Source organism: Mastomys coucha, unplaced genomic scaffold, assembly GCF_008632895.1.
Source record: "Mastomys coucha isolate ucsf_1 unplaced genomic scaffold, UCSF_Mcou_1 pScaffold18, whole genome shotgun sequence".
NCBI lineage: Eukaryota > Metazoa > Chordata > Mammalia > Rodentia > Muridae > Mastomys > Mastomys coucha.
Window position 1 is genome coordinate 15,908,392 of NW_022196900.1, and position 6,659 is coordinate 15,915,050.

At 43.5% G+C, this 6,659-nt stretch overlaps 1 pseudogene; it reads left to right on the top strand.

Moving 5' to 3' along the window:
• The first annotated feature begins 3,243 nt into the window (after positions 1 to 3,243).
• LOC116095251 lies at positions 3,244 to 3,607 on the top strand (annotated as a pseudogene).
• The last annotated feature ends 3,052 nt before the right edge of the window (positions 3,608 to 6,659 follow it).

The following is a 6,659-nucleotide window of genomic DNA, read 5'->3' on the forward strand; positions in this document are numbered from 1 at the left end:
ATAAGCTCAGAAATGTAGTTGTCTCTGTGGCATGCTGACTTAGGTTCCTTGGGATATATACCCAGGAGGGGTTGTAGCTGGGATACATGGTAGTTTTATCTATCTAACTATCTGTCTGTCTGTCTATCTATCTATCTAGTGAAAAACTTTCACAAAAGCAGATAAGGGAGAGTTGTATCCCTGTGCACATTGTTTAAATCATTCCTTTTATTTTTAAAGAAATTTTAAATTGAGATGCCATGTATGGCACCCTACAACCAGACATAATTATGCCTAGGTAAAACAGAATCTTTTTTACTGGAGCCTAAAAAGGCCCAGATGTTTTAATCACCTCGAGAAGAGGGTGTATTATGTTTTTTCCACAGAATGAAGAGTCTCCAATTCTTTAGATCCCGAAAAGACTGGTCCAAGCAGCCCTGCCTCTCCTGCTCACACACTCGCTGAGAAGAGGAGGGAGAAGGACAAGAGAAGCAGACATCCTCCACAGACTAAAACAACGAGAATCGCTAACACTGCTGCTGTTCAACTAAATTTGTTTGGACTTATTGCTGCCAATATGAATTTTTCTTGTCTCTTATCCCTATGCTATGTTGTTTAAAAGTTAGGTTAGCCACTAAGTGTCCGACATCATTTCAGTAGACTAAGGCTTATCTACAGAGTATGAAAAGATACAGATATTTCTCACATGGGACAATTGAAGACAAAAATTTCAGAAATTAGCAAAAGTCATTTAGATACTTGGAACATTGATGAGTTGGCCAGTAAATTTAAAAAAATAATAATAATTTAAGTACATTAAACCCTTTAGATTGGGTTCAGTACATAATCTTGCTTGCTGTTATTACTAAAATTGTTTTAATAGTAATTATTGTGCTTCCATTTGCCTTTAGAGTTCTTCTAAGATCCCTAACCACGATGAGGCGAGACATTGTGGAGCTCCGTCTGAAAAATAATAAAAGAGTGTGAGGCGGTATTTGAGGCGTAAACTTCAAGGAAAGTCAGTCTCCTGCCTCCGCATTGTTGCCTGGTACCCCAAACTCAGAGGTAGCCCAGATATATCCTCATACTTGTGTGCTAGGGGCTCACCAAGATATCATTTCTTAACAGCTAGAAAAAGAAAATTCGGACATTGCTCTCTGACCTTCACCAACGTTCCAACGTCCTAGTCAAACCCTGGCTTGGAATGTTAAGCCATTCTAATTGCCTCCAGCATTGTGGGTAGGGCACTGAAGCTCACAGAATGAGAGACTTATCCCAGGACAAGGTCAAGTAAATCCTCATTCTCAGTCTTGTACTTCAGCTGAACCACTCCTAAGAATTAGCAAGAGACTGTCTCTACTTCCCCAAAAGATTAGCATAGTGGGCGTTTTACCTAGGATGGGCGGGACCTTAATTTGAGAGTATGTGTGTGAGAGCATTGAGCATTCTAGATTCAGCAGTCTGCATTCAGCATTTAGACTCCCTCGCACTTGGACTAGAACCAGAACTTAGGTGGACTAGGACTTAGATCCATGTAGTCCGTAGCCCCCCGGGCCCGGAGCGCTTGAGCCCGGGGGGTTGGGGGGGTGCAGCACCAGTAGAGATTCAAGAGATTGAGCATTAGAGATTCGAGCATTCAACATTGAAGATTCAGCATTGAGGACTGGAGATTCAAGCCTCTATTCTCCTGGCTGGCGCACCCGCAGCCTCCTGGGACTCTGGCCCAGACCATGCAGCCCAAACATACTCGGAGCCCGGGGGTGCTGCACCAGTAGAGATTCAAGAGATTGAGCATTAGAGATTCAAACATACTCGCCCGGGGGTGCTTCACCAGTCCATAGGAGATGGCTGCTGTTTTAGACCTAATGTGTTTTAGGTGGCCTCAGATGTACCTCGACAACTGAGCTGCCAGATTTTTCATTTCTCTTTTACAATGATTGTAAAAGCCTCATGTCAATTTTTTAAGAAATACATTCAGATAGAACACTTCTTGTGTAGTGTCTATTTGTCGAAGCCGAATCCTGTACACCTGGCCAGAACCCATTGTCCCACGGAACAAGGGACCCCGCAAGAAACCCCAGTCCGTGACATTGTTGCATTGTTTACACCTCCACCAGCAGTGGCTAAAGGTTCCTCTTTCCCCTACATCCTTGCCAGCAATTTCTGTCCTTTGTTTTCTAGATAATAGCTGTTCTAGCTGGGGTGAGGTAGAATCTCCATGTACTTTTAACTTTCATCTCCCCAGTGGCTAATGATGGAGAACATTTTTTTCACATGGGTAGTGGCCATTTGTGTTTCTTTTTTTTAGAACTTTCTGTTCACTCTGTTTGCCCATTTATCGGTTGATGAGGGGTCTTGGTGTTTAATTTTTGGAGTTCTTTATAGAGTCTAGGTATATCCCTTGTCAGATGTATAGTTAGATATAGAAGACTACTAAATTTCTTTTAAGTCCATTTTGGTCTGGACTCATTTGTTTTGGGTTTCAAACACACAGAACTCAAAAGGATCCTGTAAAATATGGGAGCCAGACACAGTGGTTCAAATGAAGCAAGGTCTGAATTGGCATCCTTCACCATCCTACAAAGAACAAGACATTCTTGAGGGCTGTATATAGCCTTGGCACAGTTACATCTTTTAATCACAGAGGCTGTGCCATTCACATACATGCAAAAGTTTGAGGACCTCTGTTCTAGAGAATAGTCGCCCACATGAAGGTGTGATGGCACAGGCCTGGAGTCCCAGAACTTTGAGATGGAAACAGGAGGATCAAGAGTTCAAGACCAGCTTTGTTTGAGACCAGCCTGGGCTATAGGAAACCCTATCAGAACAAAGAATGTACAACTTCTCATATTTCAAAGCAGCACCAACTTCTTCCTTTATCAAAGCAGATCTTCCAAAGCACTTTATATCTGGGTCCTTCATACTTTTGTGTCCCTCTGTGGGGCTATATTTTTTTTTAAACTCATACATTGTATTTTGGTAATGACCTTCCCCTTTCCCTAACTCCTCGAAGAACTAAGGTCTATGTGGAAGAGAGAAGAGAAAGATTGTGAAGCCAGAGGTAGTGGATGACCCAGGAAAATTGTTCTGCAGACACAACAGGATTGATGCACATATGAACTCACAGAGACTGACAGCCTTCAGGAAGCCTGTGCAAGCTTAAACCAGAGAAGGCACCAGCATGGAGAAGGAGAAATGGGAACAAGGCAGTTTTTTTTTCCTTGCCTCACCCTTAGATCTTCCCACAGACAGCAATGGATCAAGATGCTGATGCAGAAAGACAAGCCCAGGATATCAGTCTAGAGCTTTGCTTAGGACCTCATTCATCTAATGGAAGATGGAATTTTGATTTGGGAAGTTTTAAGCCATTTCTCCTAGAGAAGGCTAAGTTACTACACAAACTGGACACCCTGGGAATGCCAAATTCATATTGAACGCTGGAAGAATATAACCAGTCATTTCTGAGAAACAGTTCTCTAAAAGTCACGAGAGTTATCTTACCAAGAAATCCCTGAAGAAGACTAATCTCTGTGATTGGCTTCGTGTGGTTGAATCAGACAAGGAGACTTAAGAACTTTGTTATTTCCAGAGGAGTCAAGATGAAGGTAGGTCAGAATCTGAGGGCTAGTTGGCCTTCACTTTTTAATAAAATGGAGTATGCTTGAGAAAGAAACCTAAAGAAGGACATTTTATCAGCAAATAAAAATCATTGTACTCCTTAACAAAAAATGACCCCTATACTCTTGGCTTCCTGTGACTGTGTCTTGCAAAACAGGTTTAAAAATACATGTAATTATTTTTCCTAAAATGAGATTTCCTATTTTTGAGTGATTGGGAAATCACTTTTTTCCAACAAGACAAGTGAAGGCTTAATGAGTAACCTGTCTACAACCCGAGTCTTCCGGCTCCACGTGGGGAACAGAACAGCATCATACATACACATAGACATCAGGATGCTATCGCCTGTGAGAACTTCAACCCTCACATTGCTCGGAAGGGAACCACGTCTGTGAAGAAGAGCAGTTCCTATCTCCATGAACAGCAGTAAAATAATGTGTATCTGCTACTGGCCTCTCTGTGTAATGTCATGCATGTTTCTGGGTATCAGATCCAGGTGGTTTCAGAACAAGCCCACTGAGTATGGTTAGGAAACTGGAATCCTCAAACGTTTTTAAATAAGTGAGAAAGCTGTGAGGGAAGGAGAGAATGGCTGTCAGGTATGACAGGGAAATAGGCTGGAGAAACAGGAAGCAGAGTAGCACTGGACAGGGGAGAATAAAGAAAACAGCGCCATCAGTCACGCTCACCAATGTCACTCTCTTCAAGGTCTCATATAAGTTGCTCCAGAGAGTGAGCCCAGGACAGCAAATGGTGGAATCAGTAAGGATCTTATGCTAGCCCCAAAGACCAAGAGAATAGGCTGAATATAGAGACAACTCAAGGAGTTCAGACAAAAGTGGAACGTTTGTGGCCCAGAAATTGGATGGATGCACTGTGATGTCAGATAGGTCTGGCTTGAAGCTGCTATGCCACTTGAAGTAGTTCTGCTACTCAACTTCCTGTTTCTCCAGTCTATTTCCATGTGGCACCCTGTCACAGTGCAATGGATGTCTTAACACTGTCATCATTGCCAGAGATTAAACATCCCTTAAGCAGAACTGTTCAGGCTCAAGAATCAAACGAAGAGAGTGCTGGATTCTATGACCTGGCAAACCCCACTTCGGTCAGAAGTTCTCCTTAAGTGACTTCCCCAAATGTGACTATTTCCCTCATGACTACAAATTGACAGTCCTGAGACTAGAGCTGATTGGGGGGTAGACCATGGTAGTCTGCGAGAGGCAGTTTCTCTGGTGAAAGGGGCAGGCTGCTTCCAATAACGAATCAAGTTATATTGACTTAATTGCAGTAAACCCGTTATCTACCCTCTATCTCTGTGCAGTTCTCACTGCAGGGTTTACAGCTGATTGATTGCTTTTTCCGCATTCTATAATTGCTTCATTAGAGACTTCAGATGGTTCATTGTGTTGGCAACTTCCTGTAAAACTGCACAGTTCAGAGGACACATGCCAGTCATCCAAGATTAAAGCTGTCTCTCTCTGTCTCTCTGTCTCTGTCTCTGTCTCTCTGTCTCTGTCTCTGTCTCTCTCTCTCTCTCTCTCTCTCTCTCTCTCTCTCTCTGTGTGTGTGTGTGTGTGTGTGTATGTGTTGAGTGTCTAAAAAGCAGAATATTATTCACCCTGTGCTGGCTGGCTAGTCTTATGTCAACTTGACACACAGACTAGAGTTATCTGAAAGGAGGTAACCTTACTTGAAAAAAATGTCCCCATAATATCTTGCTACAATGCATTTTCTTAAGTAGTGGTTGACAAGGGACAGTTCAGCCCTCTTTGGGTGGGGCCATCTCTGGGTTGATAATTCTGTGTTCTATAAGAAAGCAGGCTGAGCTGGGCGGTGGTGGCGCACGCCTTTAATCCCAGCACTTGGGAGGCAGAGGCAGGCAGATTTCTGAGTTCGAGGCCAGCCTGGTCCTACAGAGTGAGTTCCAGGACAGCCAGGGCTACACAGAGAAACCCTGTCACGAAAAACCAAAAAAAAAAAAAAAAAAAAAAAAAAAAAAGAAAAGAAAGAAAGAAAGAAAAAAAGAAAGCAGGCTGAGCAAACCAGTAAGTAGCACCCCTCCATGGCCTCTGAGTCAGTTCCTGCCTCCAGGTTACTGCTCTGTTTGAATTCCTGTTCTGTCTTCCTCCAGTGATGGACTGTGATGTGGAAGTGTAAGCCAAATGAGCCCTTTCTTCCCAAGTTTGCTTATTGGTCATGGTGTTCATCATAGTGATAGAAACCTTAACTATGACACACATTTTAATCCCATGAATACAGCCAGCAGCTGAGCAAAATGATCTGTCTCGCAGTGTTACCACCCACTCACTAACGACTCCCTGGCTTCCAGCTCCAGTTAAAACTTTAGGCTAGATAGCTGAATACCTCAAAGTCACCCCAGCTTGCCACCCCCCGCTCCTGCTCCCTGTGCCCACTGGTCCTCTCTCTCCAGCCTGTGCCCACAGCAATAAACAGCTTCACTCTCCATGCAGCGTCATAGATTAATCTGACTGTCACCTCTACTGTCTTCAAGCTCTATATCCGGCTTGCTTCTGACTCCCGTGACTTCGTCTTCCTACTCCAGTTCCTCAGTCAGTCCAATTCTTCATCTTTGCAACCCCCTCTTTAGTCTAAGCTACTGCTGTGTTCTCCGTGAACCACTGCGGCAGCCTCTTCTCATCCAGCTCCCTCCAAACGGCAGGAGTCTGAGGTATCCTTTTAAAGGCAAGTCTGAGAACATTGTTTTCATATTTAAAACCCTTCAAGATGTCTGTAGCAAAAGCCACTGAGGCTTTATTAGGTCAGAGTGTACTTTCTTCTCAGTACTTCTTGTTCTTCTTTGGGGAAAAAAAAATTCCTTCTTTTGCATAACCCTCTTCACAGCCTGACATCTTTTGTATTTACAACTGTGTCTCCTTGATCAGCAGGTTGCGGCCATGGAGAAGGGGCTAGGGGACGGGCTAACTAGACTGTGGCTACAGAAGAACAAGTAGCCATTGTCCCCATTTGCTGGCTTTTCACCCTCTGTTCTGAGATGACTTTGGGAATAGAAAAATGGAACACTTCAAAGAACAAATGGGCAG